Source organism: Scyliorhinus torazame, chromosome 5, assembly GCF_047496885.1.
Source record: "Scyliorhinus torazame isolate Kashiwa2021f chromosome 5, sScyTor2.1, whole genome shotgun sequence".
Classification (NCBI taxonomy): domain Eukaryota; kingdom Metazoa; phylum Chordata; class Chondrichthyes; order Carcharhiniformes; family Scyliorhinidae; genus Scyliorhinus; species Scyliorhinus torazame.
Window position 1 is genome coordinate 79,249,888 of NC_092711.1, and position 14,081 is coordinate 79,263,968.

Consider the following 14,081-nt stretch of genomic DNA (forward strand, 5'->3'; position numbering starts at 1 on the left):
AAGCTTAACTTCACGAGGCTTGTGGAGCAGATGGAGGAGGTGTTTAAGAGGTGGGACGTGCGCCCGGCGAACCATGTCCATATGTTTTGGTCATGCCCGGCACTGGAGGGGTTCTGGAGAGGAGTGGCGGGAGCAATATCTCAGGTGGTGAAAGTCCGGGTCAAGCCAAGCTGGGGGCTAGCAATATTTGGAGTAGTGGATGAACCGGGAGTGCAGGAGGCGAAAGAGGCCGGCATTCTGGCCTTTGCGTCCCTAGTAGCCCGGCGAAGGATCTTGCTAATGTGGAAGGCGGCGAAGCCCCCCAGCGTGGAGGCCTGGAGAAACGATATGGCTGGGTTCATAAAGTTGGAGAGGATTAAGTTCGCCTTGAGAGGGTCTGCGCAGGGGTTCTACAGGCGGTGGCAACCGTTCCTAGACTATCTCGCGGGGCGTTAGAGGATGGTCGGTCAGCAGCAGCAGCAACCTGGGGGGGGGGGGGGGGGGGGGGGGGAGGATGAGCAAGAGACAACATGAAGAGTCGGGGAAACTGGCACGTATGGGAGAGAGCCAGTGTACAAAGCTATGTAAATATACTATTTTGCCATGTATATATCTTGCTCCGCGCAATTTCTCGTTTCTTTTTTTTGTTACGGGGGGGCGGGGTTATTGTTTGTAAGGGAGAAAAATTGTGTTAAAAACTTTAATAAATATATTTTAAATAAAAACGAGGTGGGACGTGCTGCCACTCTCCCTGGCAGGTAGGGCGCCGTCAGTTAAAATGACGGTGCTCCCGAGGTTTTTGTTCCTGTTCCAATGCCTGCCCATCCTGATCCCTAGGGCCTTCTTCAGGCGGGTTAACAGGAGCATTATGGGGTTTGTGTGGGCACAGAAGACCTTGAGGGTGAGAAGGGTGATCCTGGAGCGGTGCAGGGATTGGGAAGGGGGGGGTTGGTGCTGCCTAACCTCTGTGGGTATTATTTTGCCGCCAACGTGGCGATGGTGCGTAAGTGGGTGATATAGGGGGATGAGGCGGCATGGAAGAGGCTAGAGATGGCGTCCTGTGTGGGCACGAGCCTGGAGGCGCTAGTAACGGCACCGCTGCTGCTTCCTCCAACGAGGTATACCACGAGCCCAGTGGTGGCGGCTACCCTCAAAATTTGGGGGCAATGGAGACGTCAGACGTCTGTTTGTCATTTTTATCAATGACCTAGAGGGCGCAGAAGGGTGGGTGAGTAAATTTGCAGACGACACTAAAGTCGGTGGTGTTGTCGACAGTGCGGAAGGATGTAGCAGGTTACAGAGGGACATAGATCATCTGCAGAGCTGGGCTGAGAGGTGGCAAATGAAGTTTAATGTAGAGAAGTGTGAGGTGATTCACTTTGGAAGGGATAACAGGAATGCGGAATATTTGGCTAATGGTAAATTCTTGGAAGTGTGGATGAGCAGAGGGATCTAGGTGTCCATGTACATAGATCCCTGAAAGTTGCCACCCAGGTTGATAGGGTTGTGAAGAAGGCCTATGGAGTGTTGGCCTTTGTTGGTAGAGGGATTGAGTTCCGGAGTCATGAGATCATGTTGCAGCTGTACAGAACTCTGGTACGGCCGCATTTGGAGTATTGCGTACAGTTCTGGTCACCGCATTATAGGAAGGACGTGGAAGCTTTGGAGCGGGTGCAGAGATTTACCAGGATGTTGCCTGGTATGGAGGGAAAATCTTATGAGGAAAGGCTGATGGACTTGAGGTTGTTTTTGTTGGAGAGAAGAAGGTTAAGAGGAGACTTAATAGAGGCATACAAAATGATCAGGGGGTTAGATCGGGTGGACAGTGAGAGTCTTCTCCCGCGGATGGAAATGGCTAGCACGAGGGGACATAGCTTTAAACTGAGGGGTAATAGATATAGGACAGAGGTCAGAGGTAGGTTCTTTACGCAAAGAGTGGTGAGACCGTGGAATGCCCTACCTGCAACAGTAGTGAACTCGCCAACATTGAGGGCATTTAAAAGTTTATTGGATAAGCATATGGATGATAATGGCATAGTGTAGGTTAGATGGCTTTTTGTTTCGGTGCAACATCGTGGGCCGAAGGGCCTGTACTGCGCTGTATCGTTCTATGTTCTAGAGGGGGGAGGTGGGGGGGTGGGGGTGGGGGGTGGGGGCCTCGGTGTGGTCCCCGATACGGGGGAACCACCGGTTTGTCCCGGGGAGGATGGACATAGGGTTCCTGAGTTGGCACAGGGCAGGTATTAGAAGGATGGGGAACCTGTTTGTGGACGGGAAGTTCGCGAGCCTGGGTGAGCTGGAGGAGACGTTTGGGCTCCCCCCGGGGAACACCGTCAGATATATGCAGGTTAGGGCGTCTGTTAGGCGGCAGGTGGTGGAGTTCCCACTGTTGCCGCCACGCAGGGTCCAGGACAGGGTGCTGTCGGGGGGGTGCGTTGTGGAGGGGAGGATCTCGGCAACGTATCAGGTGATGCAGGAGGAAGAGGAGGCCTCAGTGGAGGAGCTAAAGGGTAAGTGGGAGGAGGAGTTGGGTGAGGAGATTGACGAGGGGATGTGGGCGGATGCCCTGGGGAGAGTGAACTCTTCCTCCTCTTGCGCGAGGCTCAGCCTCATACAATTTAAGGTGCTGCATAGGGCTCACATGACCGGGGCAAGGATAAGCCGGTTTTCGGGGGGTGAGGACAGGTGTGTTAGGTGCTCAGAGGGCCCAGCAAACCACACCCACATGTTCTGGGCATGCCCAGTGCTGGAGGACTTTTGGAAGGGTGTAGCGAGGACGGTGTCGAGGGTGGTAGGATCCAGGGTCAAGCCGGGCTGGGGGCTCGCAATATTTGGGGTGGCAGAGGAGCCGGGAGTGCAGGAGGCGAAAGAGGCCGTGTATATTTGCTTTTGTGTTGATGATGGCTGTTAATTTATTATTTATGTAAACGGGGGCGGTTGTTCTTTTCTTTCTGTATTTTGTTGTTGATATTTTGTGAAAATGTGAATAAAAATTATTTAAAAAAAAAATAATAATACTCCAAATGCAGCCTAACCAAGGTTTTATATAGCTGCAACATGATTTCCCAACTCTCGTACTCAATGCCCCGGCTGATGAGGGCAAGAATGCCATATGCCTTCTTAATCACCTTGGCCACTAGTGTTGCCACTTTTAGGTAACTGTGGACCTGCACACCCAGATCCCTCTGTATGTTAATGTTCCGGAGGGTTCTGCCATTTACAGTATAATTCATACCTAGATTTGATCTTCCAAAACGCATCACCTCGCTTTTGTCTGGATTAAACTCCATCTGCCATTTCGGTGCCCAAGTCTCCAATCTATCTGTATCCTGTTGTATCCTCTGATAATCCACTGCACTATCAGCAACTCCGCCAATCTTCAGGTCATCCACAAACTTACTAATCAGACCACCCACATTTTCTTCCAGATCATTTATATGTACTACAAATAACAGAGGTCCCAGCACTGATCCCTGTGGAACACCACTAGCTACAGAACTCCATTCTGAAAAACGCTCTTCCACTGCTACTCTGTCTTCTATAACCAAGCCAGTTCTGAGTCCATCTAACCAGCCCACCCCGAATCCCATGTGATTTTAGTTTTTGCACCAGTCTGCCACGTGGCCTTGCCAAACGCCTTACTAAAGTCCATATAAACTACATCCACAGCCATTCCATCAATATTCTTTGTCACCCTTTTAAAAAATCTCAATCAAATTGGTGAGACGTGACGTTCCCCATACATTGTGGGCAGCACAGTGGCTAGCACTGTAGCTTCACAGCTCCAGGGTCCTAGGTTGGATTCCCCACTGGGTCACTGTCTGTGCGGAGTCTGCACGTTCTCCCCGTGTCTGCGTGGGTTTTTTCCGGTGCTCAAAGAAAAAACTCTTACACTGATATAATTCACAATGCAACCAGAGTGCGAAGAAGAAAAAGTACAACATGTGTAAAACCCAACAATAGCTTCATATCCTAAATTTTATACGATATAAAACTCATGAACCTCAAAACACAATAACTCTGATATATCCAGACAGAGTAACTCTGATATATCCAGACAAACACAGAGTAACTCTGATATATCCAGACAAACACAGAGTAACTCTGATATATCCAGACAAACACAGTAAGAACTCCCGAACGTCACAACGCAGAATAACTCCAATAAGAAAGAGAATCAAACAGAGTTCAAATTGAGATTCTGAATGAATTCATTTGCCTCTTCAAGACAGTTGAAGAATTGATCTTTTTCGATAATTCTTATGTTCCTGTGTACTATCCAGGATAAAATTAATGTATCACATCTGCTTCTGTGGATCATTTCAGTGGAAAAGTGCTCTCGCTGAAAGAGTATCAGCCCACTGGAGTGAACATTGGAAGACTGGCCAGCCCACAGAGAAACCTTCTGACCTCCCACTTCACCCACTGTTAGAATGACCATGGTTCAGTCCTGAATGTGATCAAGAGCAGCAAAAATCAGCAGGATCCAACCCCTGTAATTACTTGTGAACTCGCTGGTGTTTCTGCAGGTAGGATGTACTGCTGAATCCTTTCCCACACGTGGAGCAGGTAAACGGCTTCTCCTTAGTGTGAACTCGCTGGTGTTTCTGCAGGTAGGATGTACTGCTGAATCCTTTCCCACACGTGGAGCAGGTAAACGGCTTCTCCTTAGTGTGAACTCGCTGGTGTCTCAGCAGGTTAGATGAATTAATAAATCCCTTCCTACACACAGAGCAGGAGAATGGCCTCTCCCCAGTGTGAAGTCGCTGGTGTGTTACCAAGTTGGATGAATTAATGAATCCTTTCCCACACACTTTACAGGTGAATGGCCTCAATGCGGTGTGAACTCGCTGGTGTGTCAGCAGGTTGGATGAATTAACAAATCCCTTCCCACACACAGAGCAGGTGAATGGTCTTTCCCCAGTGTGAATTCGCTGGTGTGTTACCAAGTTGGATGAATTAATAAATCCTTTCTCACACACATTGCAGGTGAATGGCCTCTCTGCGGTGTGAACACGCTGGTGTGTCAGCAGGTTGGATGAATTAGTAAAACCCTTCTCACACACTGAGCAGGTGAACAGTTTCTCCTCAGTGTGAATTTGCTGGTGTGTCAGTCGGCTGGATGAATTTATGAATCCTTGCCTACACACTGAGCAGGTGAATGGCGTCTCCCCGGTGCCAACTCGCTGGTGTGTCAGCAGGTTGGATGAAGCGGTAAATCCTTTTCCACACTGAGAGCAAATGAACAGTCTCTCCCCGGTGTGAGTACGTCGATGAGTTTCCAGCTCAGATGGGGAAGTGAATCCTTTCCCACAATGCCACGGTTTCCCCATGGTGCCGGTATCCGTGACTCGGTGCTTTTCCAGTCACACTGATGGTAAAATAGCCGATGGTTTTCCCCGTCCTAATGCATCGAGTGACTCTGTCAGATCTTGGATGTGAAGTTTGGTTTGAGATTTCTTGCTGCAAATCCTCCCTTTTGAATATCCTGTTTAAAGGGGTTTACAAATGTCATCACTGTCAGTACAGCTCAGAAATTCAGAACAGACAATTCTAATCGCTGTGGAACATGCTTTCCTCCCTAGTTCCCCAAAAGCTGTAAATTTCACCGCACGCATCTGTACAAACACACACTCTCCAATCTCACTCCATTATCTAATATACACCCTCCCTACTCTCCCGATCGACAGATCAACACACAGCATTTCCAGTTCTCGACCGAGAGATTATAAGATCCTAAGAAATAAGAGCAGGCCATTCGGCCCATCAAGCATGCTCTTCTAGTTAATATCATGGCTGATTATTTTCTTCCTGTCACCCATAACCCTCAACTCCCTTGAAGATCAAAAATCTAACTGAGCCTTGGATGTATATATATTTTATTCAAAAAGTACAAAGGCATGAATAAAAAAACATTGTCAACACCCCACAGTTCATGCAAGTTTTTCCCCTATTCACCTCCTTCCCCACCAACCCTACCGCAACAAATAATTCCTCAAACATCGTCATGAACAGTGTCCACCGTGTCTCAAAGCCCTCCGCTGATCCTGTCAACTTCAACTTGATTGTTTCCAGTCGGAGGAAATGGTACAGGATCCCCCAGCTAGGCCGCTACCACTGGTGGCGTTGCCGATCGGCAATCCAACAGAGTTCCTTTGCCGAGCAATCATAGAGGCGACCCACAACATCGGCCGTCCTCCCCTCCATCAGCTCCGGCATTTCCCATACCTCAAAAATAGCCACCATTGGGTTCGGCCTGATCTCTACCCATGCGAATACCCCCTCACTAAACTCTCACAGCCCCAGAACATATGTGCGGGATTTGCCGGTCCTCACCCACACTCTCACATTTGTCTGCCACCCCCTGGAAGAACCCACTCATCCTCGCCCGAGTCACATGCATCCTGTGCACCACCTTAAACTGAATCAAACTTATCCTCCCACACGAGGTTGAATTTACTCCGCGCATCACCTCACTCCACATCCTATCATCCTCCCAGTTCCTCCTCCCATTTATTGTTAATCCTCATCACCTGCACTCCCCCGTGCTCCCCAAGCCAAGCATATATATTCCCAATTCTGCCATCTCCTTCTACGTCCGGGAGCAGCAGCTGCTCCAACAGGGACTTCTCCGGCAGCCTGGGAAACCTTCTCCATTCGTTCCGCGCAAAACCGATCACTTGCATATACCTGAACTTGCTTCCCTTCGGCGGCTCCACCCTCTCCCACAGCTCTGCCAGACCTGCAAACCTCTGCTCCAGGTATAGATCCCTCACCAGCCCCACCTCCCTCCACTTCCTATACAGGCCGTCGCCCTCACCCGGCTTAAACCCACAGTTCTCACACAGCGGCGTCAGCACCTACATCCTTTCCATCCTAAAGTGTCTCCTCAACTGGTTTCACACCCTAATCGTGGACTGCACCACCGGGCCCACCACCTACCACCCCGGCGCCAGCAGAAGCGACGCCGTCACCATGGCCTTCAGGCTGGACCCTCTACAGGACTCCTCCTCCATCCTAACCCACTCTAACCCCTCTCCTTCCCAGCACCATCTCACCTTTTCCGCATACACCACCCAGTCGCAATACAGCAGGTTTGGTAGTGCCAACCCCCCTTTCTGCCTCTGCAACAGGGCCCTCTTCACCCTCGGTACCTTCCCCGCCCATATACACTCTTGAGATTGCTGCATCTAATTCCGAAAAAAGGCCTTCGGGATGAAGGTCAGGAGGGTCTGGAATACAAACAGGAACCTTGCTAGAATATTCATTTTAACAGCCTAGACCCTTCCTACCAATGTCAGGTGTAGTGTATCCCATCTCCTAAAATCCCCTAAGCTCCTCCACCAACGTTGTCAGGTTCCTCTTGTACATCATTGACCACTCCCTCGTCACCTGAACTCCCAAATACCCAAACCTGTCTCTGGCTACGTTAAATAGCAACACCCCCAGATTGGCCCCCGATCCGCCGCATTCACTGGAAAGACCTCGCTCCTCCCGACATTCAACTTATATCCCGAGAAGGCCCTGACCTCACTAATATGTCCATAATTCTTCCCATACTCTCCAATGAGTCCGACACCAACAGCAGAAGGTTGTCCGCATGTAGTGACACCCAGTGTTCCCCCCCCCCCCCACCCCCACCCCCCCCACCCCCACACACACACCCACCCACAATGCTCTGCCACTGCACTGACCCCTTAAGGGCCATCGTGAAGGGCTCTATCACCAGCACAACCAATATGGTGATAGCGGATACCCGTCTTGTTCCCCTGTACAAACCAAAACTCTGAGAACTCATCTCATTTGTCTCTACACTCGCCACCGGGGCCACATACAACAAACGCACACACGCCACAAGCTTCGGGCCAAACCTTCCCAGAATCTCAAACAGGCAGTGCCACTACCGCAGACAGACGCCGCCCCCGCAGACAGGCGCCGCTCCCCAGGCAGACGCCGCCCCCCCCCCCGCAGGCAGACGCCGCCCCCGCAGGCAGACGCCGCCCCCGCAGGCAGACGCCGCCCCCGCAGGCAGACGCCGCCCCCGCAGGCAGACGCCGCCCCCGCAGGCAGACGCCGCCCCCGCAGGCAGACACCGCCCCCGCAGGCAGACACCGCCCCCGCAGGCAGACACCGCCCCCGCAGACAGACACCGCCCCCGCAGACAGACACCGCCCCCGCAGACAGACACCGCCCCCGCAGACAGACACCGCCCCCGCAGACAGACACCGCCCCCACACAGACACCGCCCCCACAGACAGACACCGCCCCCACAGACAGTCACCGCCTCCAGACAGACACCGCCCCCACAGACAGACACCGCCCCCACAGACAGACACCGCCCCCACAGACAGTCACCGCCCCCACAGACAGACACTGCCCCCAGACAGACACCGCCTCCACAGACAGACACCGCCCCCACAGACAGACACCGCCCCCACAGACAGACACCGCCCCCACAGACAGTCACCACCTCCAGACAGACACCGCCCCCACAGACAGACACCGCCCCCACAGACAGACACCGCCCCCACAGACAGTCACCGCCCCCACAGACAGTCACCGCCCCCACAGACAGTCACCGCCCCCACAGACAGACACCGCCCCCACAGGCAGTCACCGCCCCCACAGACAGTCACCGCCTCCAGACAGACACCGCCCCCACAGACAGTCGCCGCCCCCACAGACAGACACCGCCCCCACAGACAGTCGCCGCCCCCACAGACAGTCGCCGCCCCCACAGACAGACGCCGCCCCCACAGACAGACGCCGCCCCCACAGAGACACCACCTCACAAAGGTGATGGCCGCGCATGCGCTAGTCTGCCCGCTGAACGAAGATGGCGGCGGTGGAACTGGGCGTGACCCCGGATAAAAGCCCCGCAGCTGCTAACACGGGAACTGCAGGCTCTTATTCAGACCCTGTGGCCTTCACCGAGTGTTTATAAAGACTCTGCTCCCTCCCCACCTTTACTCCCGGCTCCATCCCTCTCTCCGCTCCACCGACTCTCCCGCCTAAAAAGCGGCTCCCACATTCGTCAGGCTGCGGGCAAAGTGACACTGCGCCTGTGCACTGGCTCCTGTGGCGGGAATAGGGCACATTCACAGCCGCTTGGAATGTTGGGTAACAACCACACCATTGAAAGCTCAATCAGTTCATACAAAATAACTTTGTTACCCTTGGAGATAAATTAATTTTTAAAATCTCAAATTGTGAATTGGTGATCTGCTAAGCTCTATATCTCAAAATTCTCCTGTGCGACCATGCAGAGTTTTTAAAGCGGTTATATTATTTCCTCTCTCTCATCCCTCCTCTGATGTTTCTGACTCTGGCTGGGTTCAATCACAGTCACTGGTTCCTCTGTTTTCCCCTCTCCATCGTTAATTCTGAATATTCACTGTTTTACATAATATTACTGCACAAATAAAAGTTATTTGGCCTTATCTGTACTCGCTCTTTGGAAGATCTGTCCAATTAAACCCTGCCTTGCTGGCAGAGTCAGAACAATGTATATCTGCTGATGTAATCCAGTGCTTAATTTGCAGTTGGATAGTTCACAGTCACATTCACCCCTGTGGAAAAATTGATTGCCTATTTTGTTGAGCAGATATCAGGTCCTCACTGTCAGTTATGCACACAGAGCATCTAATGGAGTTAATTCAACAATTGACAGTTCGCACAAACCACAGTGACATTATTCATAAATGGTCAAGTCAAGGGAGTATCTTGATATGATAGAGTGGATGAATTATGGGGTTACAAAGTAAAATATCCTGCAATTTCACAATTCTCACTTGGCTGGAATGTTGCAGTATGAAAGGGCCCCACATTGCTGTCAGAGGAAACAGGCCAAGTCCAATAGACCTGTTCAAGCCACATCACTGTTCGACTGTACTGAGGTTTGTGAATGAATCTGGGTCCGTGTCAGTCTGGTGCTGTGTCTTTGATTCCCAATAACAACTGTAGTATCCTCAATAAATACCCACCACAGTATTTAGCCCATAAATCTCAGGACATCATTATAATCGCAGCCCTTGAAATCGTTCCTGATAAAATTACCAACGATTCTGAAAGCTTCATTCACTGTTAGACCCTTACTGAAAACATACATCTCTGGCAAAAAATAAAACACACAGCTTATCCATAGCAGAAAGGAAACCACTCACCCTCCACTCCAAACTCTGAATAATTTGGGATGTTGCTGATAAGAGAGAATTGCTATTTATAAGGTGAAGGTGCATTAGCAGCAGGAGTTAGTGAAGAGGGTAATGGTAATAACCAGGCAGACTGACTCACCCAGAAAGCTGCTCTAGAGGAGATTCAGGGGATCCACCCAAAATAGGAAAATCAATCATTGGCACTGGTATGACAGACTCCAGTTAAACCTGAATTTTAAAACTTGCCAGGACCCGGATCCTGGAGTGAGTATAGGAAAGCAGTGGTACACCATTGCAAAGGTTTTCCCTCAGTAAGTAAGGTCTCACCTATCCTACATGATGGGGGTTTCTATCACAAAGTGGCTCTAATTTGACTTGCTTGATGTCTTACAAAATAATTAATTTTGTTTCGGGATCAGATTCAGGGAGTGTTTCTCTTTCATGTCCCCATATGTTCATAATTACTACTGGTGGCTGAGGAAACACCAGGATGTTCGTCAACACCTGAAACTGTGTCCAAACTAAACAGGCCGTGCAACAGGAAGACTAATTGTGAAGTTGCACATGATGAACACGTCTTTTATTGGCTATTCACAAATGAGAGAAGGAAACATAGTAGCTGTGTTACCATGGAGATAAGTGTGTCAGGTAACAAATGAAAAAAGTCCGATAACTAGAATGCAAATAAATACTGTGCTTGATTTATTTTAACAACAGGGACAAGAAGTGGATGGTCACCGTGCTCGTGGACTGTGTCCAGGCTGAAATTCTGTTCTTGTCATGTGATCACCACCCCTCTAATTATCCTTCCTGAGCTCCAGCCAGGTGATATTAAACATTAAGGGGGAAAGACAAAGAGCTGTATCGGGGGAAAGTGCTACCCCAGAGCCAGAGGTTTCTCTTGGGTAGTTCCTTCCATGCCTGAATCATGAATACACTGTTATTACCTTTCCTGGGTATCCTGTGGTTAGTTGGAAGAAGGCATGCGCTCAGAACTGTACACAATATTCCAACTGAGGTCTAACTAGTGCCTTGTACAAGTTTAGTATAACCAGCTTGTTCCTGTAGTTTATGCCCTTATTAAGCTAGCTCATATTATATGCTTTAAATGCTCTCTTTACCGATCCTATAAAAAAACTGCAGCAAATTAATTAAACATGATTTCCCCTTTAGAAATCCATGCTGCTCCTTACAAATAAGCCAACATTTTTCCATGTGGCTATTAATTCTATCTTTTCACAGTAACTTCACAGGATCTTTTCACAGTAACTTCATTACAGTGATAATGTAAGCCTACTTGTGACAATAAAGATGACTTTCTTGAAGCATGCCGAACAACTGGTGTTGAACTATCTGGTCTGTAATTGCTGGGGCTATCCTTACAACACTTTTTGAATAAAGGCATAAGATTTGGATCCTCACTGTCTTCAGGTGATGTCCCGGAGGACTGGAGAATAGCCAATGCTGTTCCTCTGTTTAAGAAGGGTAGCAAGGATAATCCAGGAACTACAGGCCGGTGAGCCTTACATCGGTGGTAGTGAAATTACTGGAGAGAATTCTTCGAGACAGAATCTACTCCCATTTGGAAGCAAATGGACGTATTTGTGAGAGACAGCATGGTTTTGTGAAGGGGAGGTCGTGTCTCACTAACTTGATAGAGTTTTCTGAAGAGGTCACAAAGATGATTGATGTAGGTAGGGCAGTGGATGTTGTCTATAGTGACTTCACTAAGGCCTTTGACAAGGTCCCTCACAGTAGACTAGTACAAAAGGTGAACTCACACGGGATCAGGGGGAAGCTGGCAAGGTGGATACAGAACTGGCTAGGTCATAGAAGGCAGGGAGTAGCAATGGAAGGATGCTTTTCTAATTGGAGGGCTGTGACTAGTGATGTTCTGCAGGGATCACTGCTGGGACCTTTGCTGTTTGTAGTTTATATAAATGATTTGGAGGAAAATGTAACTGGTCTGATTAGTAAGTTTGCAGATGACACAAAGGTTGGTGGAATTGCGGATAGTGATGAGGACTGTCAGAGGATACAGCAGGATTTAGATTGTTTGGGGACTTGGGCGGAGAGATGGCAGATGGAGTTTAATCCGGACAAATGTGAGGTAATGCATTTTGGAAGGTCGAATGCAGGTAGGGAATATACAGTGAATGGTAGAACCCTCAAGAGTATTGAAAGTCAGAGAGATCTAGGTGTACAGGTCCACAGGTCACTGAAAGAGGCAACACAGGTGGAGAAGGTAGTCAAGAACTCATACTGCATGCTTGCTTTCATTGGTCGGGGCATTAAGTATAAGAATTGGCAAGTCATGTTGCAGCTGTATAGAACCATAGTTAGACCACACTTGGAGTATAGTGTTCAATTCTGGACGCCACACTACCAGAAGGATGTGGAGGCTTTAGAGAGGGTGCAGAAGAGATTTACCAGAATGTTGCCTGGAATGGAGGACATTAGCTATGAGGAGCGGTTGAATAAACTCGGTTTGTTCTCATTGGAATGACGGAGGTTGAGGGGCGACCTGATAGAGGGCTACAAAATTATGAGAGGCATAGACAGAGTGGATAGTCAGAGGCTTTTCCCCAGGGTAGAGGGGTCAATTACTAGGGGGCATAGGTTTAAGGTGCGAGGGGCAAGGTTTAGAGTAGATGTATGAGGCAAGTTTTTTACACAGAGAGTAGTGGGTGCCTGGAGCTCGCTGCCGGAGGAGGTGGTGGAAGCAGGGACGATAGTGACATTTAAGGGGCATCTTGACAAATGCATGAATAGGATGGGAATAGAGGGATACGGACCCAGGAAGTGTAGAAGATTGTAGTTTAGTCGGGCAGCATGGTCGGCACGGGCTTGGAGGGCCGAAGGGCCTGTTCCTGTGCTGTAATTTTCTTTGTTCTTTGTTCTTTGTATTTGTAATTCTCAAGTCTGGCACCTCCAGGAAAGACTGGGAGATCAGCACCCCTGAAATTTACATTTTCACTTCACTCCTTATCAATTTTGAACCTAGGTTACAAGATGATCAGAGGATTGGATAGGGTGGACAGTGAAAGCCTTTTTCCTCGGATGGTGATTTCTAGCACGAGGGGACATAGCTTTAAATTGAGGGGAGATAGATATAAGACAGATGTCAGAGGTAGGTTCTTGCCTCAGAGAGTAGTAAGGGCGTGCAATGCCCTGCCTGCAACAGTAGTGGACTCGCCAACACTAAGGGCATTCAAATGGTCATTGGATAGACATATGGACGATAAGGGAATAGTGTAGATGGGCTTTAGAGTGGTTTCACAGGTCGGCGCAACATCGAGGGCCAAAGGGCCTGTACTGCGCTGTAATGTTCTATGTTCTATCTGGGGACAGGGCTTCCTAGTCTGTCTGCATGACCTCGGTAGCATTTATCTCCTTGGTAAAGACAAACAGTTAGTTTTATTTCACTTTGAGCAACGTGACAGTTCCTGTGTGAGATTCTCCATCGGCTGACACCGGAATCGCCAAACGCGATTGGGTGGAGAATCGATTCTGACTTTAAAATCATGGGGGGCACAGATTTCATGCCAAATCACAATTATCCATGACCTCGACAGTGGCGTCAATGCATTTCAGAATGCACATACAGTTAGATACCATTTGCATATCATTAGGGTGGCACCGTAGCACAGTGGTTAGCGTTGTTGCTTCACAGCTCCAGGGTCCCAGGTTCAATTGCCGGTGAGGGTCACTGCCTGTGCGGAGTCTGCATGTTCTCCCCTTGTCTGCGTTTGTTTCCTCCGAGTGCTCCGGTTTCCTCCCACAGTCAAACAATGTGCAGGTTAGGTGGATTGGCCATGCTAAATTGCCCTTAGTATCCAAAATCTTGGTTGGGGTTACAGAGATAAGGTGGAGGTATGGGCTTGGGTAGCGTGCTCTTTCCAAGGGCTGCTGCAGACTCGATGGCCCAAATGGCCTCCTTATGCACTG

The 14,081-nt window shown here is 49.5% G+C and overlaps 1 long non-coding RNA gene across 1 annotated transcript; it reads right to left on the reverse strand.

Moving 5' to 3' along the window:
* Positions 1-3,938: 3,938 nt before the first annotated feature.
* On the reverse strand, positions 3,939-9,041 carry LOC140418584 (uncharacterized). Its single transcript, XR_011945154.1, has 2 exons — positions 8,944-9,041; positions 3,939-5,467 (listed from the first exon to the last, which is right to left on the reverse strand). It is a non-coding gene; the product is annotated as an uncharacterized lncRNA (long non-coding RNA).
* Between the last annotated feature and the right edge of the window lie 5,040 nt (positions 9,042-14,081).